The sequence below is a fragment of the Elephas maximus genome, chromosome 5 (genome assembly GCF_024166365.1).
Source record: "Elephas maximus indicus isolate mEleMax1 chromosome 5, mEleMax1 primary haplotype, whole genome shotgun sequence".
NCBI lineage: Eukaryota > Metazoa > Chordata > Mammalia > Proboscidea > Elephantidae > Elephas > Elephas maximus.
In genome coordinates this window covers 120,412,325-120,423,181 of record NC_064823.1, presented here as the reverse complement: position 1 = coordinate 120,423,181, position 10,857 = coordinate 120,412,325, and positions in this window count along the sequence as shown.

Genomic DNA, 10,857 nt, shown 5'->3' with positions numbered 1-10,857 from the left:
ATAAATCTATTGTGAATTGATTGTAATATCAACATTGCAATTAGAAGGGATAATAAGAAAATGGCAGTACTGATATTTTCCTATCCATAGTACAAGTTGCTTGTCAGATAAAAGTCATGCTCTAATCAGATCTGTGAAAAAGCTGGGAGAGAGAATGAGACCACACTAGATAGATAGATACATAGATAGATTAAGGGATGAATAGATACCAAACCAAACGAAACCCATTGCTGTTGAGTTGATTCCAACTCATAGGAAAGAGTAAAGCTGCTTCATAGGGCTTCCAAGGCTGTAAAATCTTCATGGAAACAGACTGCCACATTTTTCTCTCACAGAGCGGCTGGTAAATTTGAACTGCCAACTTTTCAGTTAGCAGTTGAGCACTTTAACCACTGTGCCACCAGGGCTTCTTAGATAGATAGATATAGATAGATAGATAGATAGATGACAGATAGGTAGATAGATAGACAGACAATCAGACCTAAATAAAGAGTACAATTGTGGTTACAGGTTACATGCTCAATTTTTTTTTTTTTTTTAACTGATGGGCTACATGTTTCCCCCTTAATTTGCACTTCTTATGGTTAAACACTGTTCTTAGAATTTCACATACATTAACTCATTTAATCCTCAAAACAACCCTAAGAGGTAGGCACTGTTATAAATTATCCCGTTTTATAGATGAAGAAACTGAGGCACAGAGAGTTTACTTAATTAGCCCAAAGTCACACAGCTAGAAAATGGCAGGCCAGGGATTGGAGTCCAAGCAGTTTGACTCCAGAGTCTATGCTCTTAAACTCTATGCTATATTAGCTTTCTTGATTAAGAAAACAAAGACAGAAAAAAAAATTTTTCCAAGAGCACTGGCTTAGTGGGTTGTCTTGTTGGCACAACTAGGCACTCCAGCCAACACCCTTTATCCCAAAATCTGGTTCGTATGACTACCCCAGATGCTAGAGGTGCATGGTGAAAAGATTTTGGAGGCCACTCCATTAGAGAAAAGGAGCCCTGGGTAAGCACCGGGCTGCTAACTGAAAGGTTGATGGTTTGAACCCACCAGCAGCTCTGCTGAAAAAACCTAGCAATCTGCTCCTGTAAAGATTACAGCCTAGGAATCCCTATAGGGCAGTTCTACTCTGTCCTAAACGGTCACTATGAGTTGGAACCCACCTGAGGGCACACAACAATAACCATTAAAAGAACTTTGAATTTTTGGTTTCAAGACATAAACCCAGGATGAATCCATCAAGTTTAGAAAGCAGCAATGAAATAGGTCCTCAGGCCTGGAGACATATCTGGTTATCTCCTGAGATTTCAACGAGTTGTGAAGCATTGGTTAGCAAGTGTCACAGCTCTGCCCTGCAAAGAATTCGGGCTCCTGAGGAAGGCTGAGTCTCTGGCTTGGTTCCTGTTGGGGAACTAACATCCTTTCCTGCCTACATCCCCTCGCCCTCCATGTGGTACAGGCTGAAATCGAAGAGCATTTCTAAGCCTCTGCCTTCCCCACAGCTGTTCTGGTTGTGCAGAGCACTCCATGGAGAGTCAGAGGGGAATGGCTAGCCTGGATAGCCACGTCTTCTTGAGAAAACTGAGTAACTTGGTGAGCTTCCATTTTTTTTTCTCTATAAATTGAGTGAGCTCAGCAAGATTGTCTCCAAGAGCTCTTAATTGGTTAAAAATGTTCTGATTCTGTTTAACGAGATGTGGAAAATATTCATGTTGTATTTATTGATGAAAAAATCCTTTGCAAAACATTATGTTTGACTTTTGCTATTTTTATTTTAAAATGCATGTAGCAGGATGAAGGTACCTGTGCTTCTTACCTCCTATGTCCTTCCCACAGAAACCCTGGTGGCATAGTGGTTATGAGCTACAGCTGCTAATCAAAAGATGGACAGCTGGAATCGCCCAGGTGCTCCTTGGAAACTTTAAGGGGCAATTCTACTCTGTCCTATAGAGTCACTATGAGTTGGAATTGACTCCGCCGCAATGAGTTTTTGTTTTTGTTTTTGGTCCTTCCCACACCCCATGCTGCTGGCAAATACAGTGAAACCTGTGAAAGCCGGAACCTGTGCAAGACAGAAACCTGTCCGAGAAAGAAAACTCAAATATTTTCCACTTAAATAGTGATAGAAAACTGGTGACTGCACCCTGTCAAAGGTGGAAAACTTTCGAGATCTGATAAAACGAGGGAGTCCTGTCGAGTTCTGGATCTCACCGTTTTCACTGTAATTCAGTAAGATAGTTTTTCAGGCAGGAGCGCTACTGCAAGGAATGAGAGGCTAGGCTGGGAAGACTCAACCCCAGTGGGCAAAGGGTTCTCAGCAGCTTCAACCAAGAAGAGTTGAGGGAACTCTGAGGGGAGGACTTCTTGTTACCGTGTGCAGTCAAGTTGATTCTGACTCATAGCAACTCTATATGACAGAACAGAACTGCCCCATAGGGTTTCCAGGAGACCCTGGTGGCCTAGTGGTTAAGTGCTATGGCTGCTAACCAAAAGGTCAGCAGTTCGAATCCACCAGGTGCTCCTTTGAAACTCTATGGGGCAGTTCTACTCAGTCCTATAGGGTTGCTCTGAATCAGATTCAACTTGATGGCAATGGGTTATAGGGTTTCTAAGGCTGTAATCTTTATGGGAGCAGATCACCAGGTCTTTTCTCCCAAGGAGCAGCTGATGGGTTCCAACTGCCAACCTTTTGGTTAACAGCCAAGCACTTAACCATTGCATCATCAGGGCTCTTTGAGGGGAGAGCAGAGGGGTAGAAAAGGAAAAAGAAAGAGAGACCATCCAAGGTAGACCCTTATGAACTAGAACCTAACCTCATGCAAACAGGAATATTTGGAAGCTTTCTCTGTACTTCTATGTGTTTGTGATCTGCACTGAGACTGAGTTCTGGCAATTGCTGTGTTTTTCCAGATTTTGAATGACATGACAACAGAGTTACATGAACTTTTAAAAAAGATGACCAGTTGCATGAACCCCTAAAACCATTGCCCTGAGATAATCTTTAAACCTTAAACCAAAAATGTCCCCTGGAGTCTTCTTAAAACCAAACAATAAGTGTAGCTTAACTAGTAAAAAATGTCTGCCTTGAGCATTATGTTCTTTTAAAAAATATCTATATAGGATCAAAGTGACAACAGCAACACGAAAGATTAGATAGGAACTTTAGGGGACAGAATTTATATTAATGGGAAAGGAGTGGCTCAGAAAAGGAGGGTGGGAACCGATGCACAACTTGAAGAATATAACCAACATCACTGAATTGTACATGTAGAAATGGTTGAATTGGTTTGCGTTTTGCTATGTATATTCTCAACAACAACACAAAGGTGACCACCACATTAACCCTGTCTGTTTCTGCCTGGTTGGATGCTTCTGGGTAATATCTCTTTTTCTTCACTGTTGCTTTCTATACTTTCTAATTTTTCTACAATAGACATGTATTACTCAGGTAATAAAAAAAATTTTTTTTGATGTGACAATCTTATGAATATCTTGCTACCATATTTTGGAATAAACAAAAGGTTCAAAATTAGTCTGGGTGGGAGGGCTTGGCTTCCAGCAACTCTGAAGTGTCAAGAATACTTTATGTCTGTGAACTTTGATGTGGGACTCCTGCTTTTTAGAAGAGCAGATATTGAAAGAATTATCATGCTTTCTAGAAATTCTTTGAGTTTTAGGTCCCTTTTCTCTGGCTAGAATATAATCTCTTGGGTGATGATATTACACAAACTTTGGTGAGATGCTATTCAGAATTTCTATTCATGGGCCTCAGGAGAGGTAGCTGCTGGCATGAGAAACATGCATTTCCAAACTTAAATAGTTTAATACACTCTGTTATCTTGAATAAATATTTGAACAGATATGACCAAATTGAAGTTAATTGGGGCACTCAGGAACTAGCATATATTTTGGATATGAAATTTCTGGATGTTGTTGTTGTTAGGTGCTGTCTAGTTGGTTCTGATTCATACAACCTTATTTACAACAAAATGAAACACTGCCCGGACCTAAGCCATCCTCACAATTGTTGCTATGCTTGAGAACATCATAGCAACCACTGTGTCAATCCATCTCCTTCAGAGTCTTCCTCTCTGTCGCTGACCCTGTACTTTACCAAGCATAATGTCCTTCTCCAGGGACATATAAAGTGTCCAAGGTACATTAGATGAAGTCTCACCATCCTCGCTTCTAAGGAGCATTCTGGCTGTACTTTCATGACAGATTTGTTCCTTCTTCTGGCAGTCCATGGTATATTCAATATTCTTGCCAACACCATAATACAAAGGCATCAACTCTTCTTCAGTCTTCCTTATTCATTGTCCAGACTTCGCATGCTTATGAGGTGACTTAAAATACCATGGCTTGGGTCAGGTGCTTCTTAGTCCTTAAAGTGATATCTTTGCTTTTGAACACTTCAAAGAGATTTTTTGCAGCAGATTTGCCCAATGCAATTCAACATTTTGATTTCCTGACTGCTGCTTCCATGGGTGTTGATTGTGGATCCAGGTAAAATGAAATCCTTGACAATTTCCATCTTTTCTCCCTTTGTCTTGATGTTGCTTATTGGTTCAGTTGTGGGGATTTTTTTTTTTTTAAGTTGAGGTGTAATCCATACTGAAGGCTGTAGTCTTCGATTTGCATCAGCAAGTGCTTCAGGTCCTCTTCACTTTCAGCAAGCAAGGTTGTGTCATCTGCATATCAAAGATCATTAATGAGTGTTCCTCCAATCCTGATGCCACATTCTTCTTCATATAATCCAGCTTCTCGGATTATTTGCTCAGAATGCAGATTGAATAGGTATGGTGAAAGGATACAACCCTGATGCACATTTTCCTGATTTTAAACCATGCAGTATCCCTTTCTTCTGTTCAAACGACTGCCTCTTGGTTTATGTACAGGTTCAAAGTGAGGACAATTAAGTGTTCTGGAATTCCCATTCTTTGCAATGTTATCCATAATTTGTTATTATCCACACAGTCAAATAATTTCATGTAGTCAATAAAACACAGGTAAACATCTTTCTGGTATTCTCTGCTTTTAGGCAAGATCCATCTGACATCAGCAATGATACCCCTCATTCCGCATTGTCTTCTGAATCCGGTTTGAATTTCTGGCAGTTCCCTGTCAATGTACTCCTGCAAACATTTTTTAATTATCTTCAGCAAAATTTTATTTGTGCGTGATACTAATGATATTGGTCGAGAATTTCTGCATTGTGTTGGATCACCTTTTTTTGGAATGGGCACAAATATGGATCATTTCCAGTTGGTTGGCAAGGTAGCTGTCTTCCAAATGTTTTGGCATAGATGAGTGAGGGCTTCCAGAGTTGCATCCATTTGTTGAAGCATCTCAACTGATAGTCCATCAGTTCTGGAGCCTTGTCGCCAATGCCTTCAGTGCAGCTCAGACTTCTTACTTCAGTACTGTTGGTTCCTGACCATATGCTACCTCTTGAAATGGATGAATATCGACCAATTCTTTTTGGTATGGTAACTCTTATATTCCTTCCATCTTCTTTTGATGCTTCCTGCATCGTTAAGTATTTTCTCCATAGAATCCTTCAATATTGCAACCCTAAGCTTGAATTTTTTCCTCAGTTCTTTCAGCTTGAGAAATGCCAAGCGTGTTCTTCTCTTTTGGTTTTCTAACTCCAGTTCTCTGAATATATCATTATAATACTTCAGTTTGTCTTCTGGAGCTGCCATTTGAAATCTTCCGTTCAGCTCTTTTACATGATCATTTCTTCCTTTCACTTTAGCTACTCTATGTTTAAGAGCAAATTTCAGAGTCCCGTCTGACTTCCCATTTTGCTCTTTTCTTTCTTCCCTGGCTTTTTTAATGCCCTTTTGCTTTCTTCACGTATGATGTCCTTGATGTTATCCCACAACTTGTCCAGTCTTCGATCAATGGTGTTCAGTGTATCAAATCTATTCCTGAGATGGTCTCTAGATTCAGGTGAGATATACTTAAGATTGTACTTTGGCTCTTGTGGACTTGTTCTAATTTTCTTCAGCTTCAACTTGAGCAATTGATGCTCTGTTCCCCAGTCGGCCCCGGCCTTGTTCTGACTGATGATATTGAGCTTCTGCATCATCTCTTTCCACAGATGTAGTTGATTTGATTCTCGTGTATTCCATCCATTGAGGTCCAGGTGTATAGTCACTGTTTATGTTGTTGAAAAAAGGTATCTGCAACGAAGAAGTGCTTGGTTTTGCAAAATTCTATCTTGTGATCTCTGGCATCATTTTTATCACCAAGGCCACATTTTCCAACTACCAATCCTTCTTCTTTGTTTCCAACTTTTGCATCCCAATCACCAGTGCATCCTGATTGCATGTTTGATCAATTTCAGACTGCAGAAGTTGGTTAAAATCTTCAATTTCTTCATCTTTGGCCTAGTGGTTGTTGAGTAAATTTGAATAATAGTCATATTAGCTGGTCTTCCTTGTTGTTGTTGTTGTTAGGTGCCACCAAGTCGGTTCCGACTAATAGTGACCCTATGCACAACAGAATGAAACACTGCCTGGTCCTGAGCCATCCTTACAATCGTTGTTATGCTTGAGCTCATTGTTGCAGCCACTGTGTCAATCCACCTCATTGAGGATCTTCCTCTTTTCCGCTGACCCTGTACTCTGCCAAGCATGATGTCCTTCTCCAGGGACTCACCCCTCCTGACAACATGTCCAAAGTATGTTAGACGCAGCCTCGCCATCCTTGCCTCTAAGGAGCATTCTGGCTGTAATTCTTCTAAGACAGATTTGTTCATTCTTTTGGCAGTCCATGGTATATTCAATATTCTTCGCCAACGCCACAATTCAAAGGCGTCAGTTTTTCTTTGATCTTCCTTATTCATTGTCCAGCTTTCACATGCATATGATGTGATTAAAAATACCATGGCTTGAGTCAGGCGCATCTTAGTCTTCAGGGTGACATCTTTGCTCTTCAACACTCTGAAGAGGTCTTTTGCAGCAGATTTACCCAATGCAATGTGTCTTCCTTGTAGGCGTATGGATATTATCCTATTACCGACAGCACTGTACTTCAGGATAGATCTTGAAATATTCTTTTTGGCGATGAATGCAGTGACATTCCTCTTCAATTTCTCATTCCTGGCACAGTAGACCATACAATTGTCCTATTCAAAATGGCCAATACCAGACTATTTCAGCTAACTAATGCCTAGGATATTGATCTTTATGAGTGTCATTTCATTGTTTACGACATGTAATTTTTCCAGATTCGTACTTTGTACATTTCATGTTCTGATTTTTAATGGGTGTTTGCAGCTATTTCTTCTCATTTTGAATCATGCCACCTCAGCAAATGAAGATCTCGAAAGCTTGACTCCATCCATGTCATTAGGATCGACTTTACTTTGAGGAGGCACCTCTTCTCCAGTTGTCTTTTGAGTGCCTTCCAACCAGAGGGGCTTATCTATCTTCTGGAACTGTATCAGACAATATTTTGCTGGTATTTGTAAGGTTTTCACTGGCCATGTGTTTTAGAAGTATACCACCAGGTCCTTCTTCCCAACCTGTCTTAGTTTGGAAGCTCTGCTGAAACCTGTCTACCATGGGTGACCAGGCTAGTATTTGAAATATGGCATAGTTTCCAGCATCACAGCATCCAGCAAACTGACAGACATGTGGTGTAACGTAATCTCTTGGGTAATGATATTACACAAACTATGGTGAGTTGCTCTTCAGAATTTCCATTCATGAGCCTCAGAAAAAGTAGGGGCTGGCATTAGAATTAAGAACTTCTAAACTTAAATAGTTTAACATTCTACTTGAATTAATATTTGAGCAGATATGACCAAATTGAAGTTAATTGGGACACTCAGCCCAACCCAGTGCCCTTGAGTCGATTCTGACTCATAGGAAGTGGCATATACTCTGGATGTGAAATTCCTGGATAACTGAAGTTTATTTGGATTATTTTCATTGCCTGAGCCGACATTTTAGAAAATCAGTCCAACCCACGTTTGCCTGCTGTATTAGTTTCTTAGGGCTGCCATAACAAATACCACAATCTGAGTCTATTGTCTCAGAGTTCTGGAGGCTAGAAGTTCAAAATCAAGGTGTCAGCAGGGCCAAGCTGTCTGTGAAGTCTCTAGGTGAAGATCCTGTCTTGTCTTTCCCAGCTTCTGGTAGCCGCAGTCGTTCCTTGGTTTGCAGCTGCAGCATAGCCCCAACTCTTATTCCGTAGTCTCGTGGCCATCTTCCGCCTGTATCTGTCTCTCAGTGTCTCTTTTCCCCTTTTATAAATATACTGCTCATATTGGATTAGGACCCATCCTACTACAGTATGATCTTATGTTAACTGATAATGTTGTCAAAGACCAAAAAACATGTCTTTTTGCAGAAATGTAATTCAGTTCACTCTATCCTCTCCAGCCTTATTAAACCCTAAACAGTGGATTCAACTGATTTCTTTTTCCATTCAAGCATCATAAAAGCTCTAGGACCACTTAGGTTGCAGGTCTTTTTTAAGTGTATGGTTTGGAGCTGAGCAAGGGATACTGATTGGGCTGAAGCTGGACAGGTCTTTGGGAAAACATGCATGAGCTTCCTGAGTGTCCCAATTAAGTTCAATTTGGTCAAATCTGCTCAAATATTAATTCAAGTAAACAGTGTTAAACTATTTCAGTTTAGAAGTTCTTAATTCTCATGCATAGCTGTTTTTAGAATGAAATTTTTACCATCTAGTCATTATCATCTTTGTTCTAAAAGGCCGAATATCCCTTTCCCCAAATTTTTGGTTTAAGTTAACATTGACAGGAGAGCACTAACTGTTGCCATTTTTTTTAAAGTGGTGTCCAGCTGAATGAACTAACCAAAAACCAAACCCACTGCTGTCCAGTCGATTCCGACTCATAGCGACCCTATAGGACAGAGTAGAACTGCACCATAGAGTTTCCAAGGATTGCCTGGCGGATTTGAACTGCCGACCTCTTGGTTAGCAGCCGTAGCACTTAACCACTACGCCACCAGGGTTTCCCTGAATGAACTAAATTACTCAAAATCGACTAAAGATTACCAGAGATGATCACCTTAGAGGGAGCTTTTAAGCAGCAACTATAGCAGCTAGCACCAAGTATTCACTGAGTACCTATTCACCAGGGGCTGCTCTGAGTATTGTAAGGAATAAAAGAATACAAAGGTGAGAGTCTCTGCCCAAAAGGTAGTCACCACCTACCTGGCATCAAATGCCAAGTTGATGAAAAACAATGAGAAGGAAAGGCAGCATTAGTGTTGTGGTGAGCAATCTGGGTTGGAGAGAAGGCCTGGATTCTGCCAAGGGCCAACCATCACTTCTTATCTCTGGGCCTCAGTTTCCTCATGTGAAACTGAGACATTAGACTCAATCTTGACAGTACCTTCAGCTTCTGAGATCCCAGAGAGGATGTTTGCTGAAGGAGGCCTGAGCACGAGCTGCAAGAATTGTGTCATTTGATGGGTGACTCACCAGAGGTGTCAGGAAAATACTGTCTTCACAATCAACACAAGGGCATAGGCAATTAAGAAACACATTTAACTGATGCCTTGAGTGGCTTTTCCACTCAGAGGATATCTTCCCGAAGAGGTACAGGGTGACTCATCGGACAGCTATAACCTGGTGATATAAAAAAATATTTTATTTAGAGCTCTATAATTTCCTTGCTCTGATTCCAGGCAATCGAATAGTTTTCAAAGATGGTTTCCCCCCAGCAAGAGGAGGGACAGACATGAATTCCCAAATCACGTGGCAACTGGAAATCAACATTCTTCTGTGGGAGCGAAATTAGATCACATATGAGAAATAAATGTGAAATTATATAAAGTAGCATTCAAATGCAAAGAGCTATTATTCTTAGCAATATCATCATTGGTTATGAATCATTCTCATACTGATTTGGTTAGCCTTTGAACCAGTTTTTTTAAAGCTGGTAAATCCTGGGTGACTTGGAAAATGTAGGAGTTCTGAATCTGCAAAGCTAATCAGGGGTAAAAATTCCTCACACTTACATGTTATGGTTAATTGCAGTTGAGTTGGCTCTGACTCATGGCAACCCCATATACAACAGAATGAAACGCTGCCAGGTGCCATCTTCACGATCATTGGTATGCTCGAGTCCATTGTTGTGGCTGTTGTGTATTTTGAGTGCCTTCCAGCCTAGGGGCTCATCTTTCAACACTGTCTCAGAAAATAATCTGTTGTGATAGGGTTTTCACGGGCTAATTTTTGGAAGTAGATTGCCAGGCATTTTTTCCTAGTCTGTCTTATTCTGGAAGTTCCACTGAAACCTGTCTACCATGGATGACTCTACTGGTATTTGAAATACCAGTGGCCATAGCTTTCAGCATCACAGCAACAAGCAAGCTACCGTAGTACTACAAACTGACAGACAAGTGGTAGAACACTTACTTAGCACTTTACAGTTTACAAAGGGCTTTTGCATACAGTATCTCCTAGTATCTCTGGGAGAAAAGAAATATTATTTTCCCCAGTCAATAGTTCAGGAAGGCTCATGGATATTAGGTAACTTGTCCAGAATCATAGCGCTAGTAAGTGTTGGGGGTGGCACTTGACTCCAAGTCCAATTCACAGTGTTGTGGCTTCTTAAGGGAGTGGATGCTCTTCTCCCATCTGACACATCCCCTCACACATATACTCACACACAGAGATTTACTACAGAAGGTCCAGGCCCAATAGGACCACTGAAGAATGGTCAGAAGTAGAAGGTAGAGAAGAAAACCAAAATGCTAATTCAATATGTTCTAGAGATTGTGGAATTGCTTGTCTTTCCTTCTTTAAGTGCTGCTAGAAGCACATAGAGGCCCTGGTGGCACAGTGGTTAAGAGCCATGG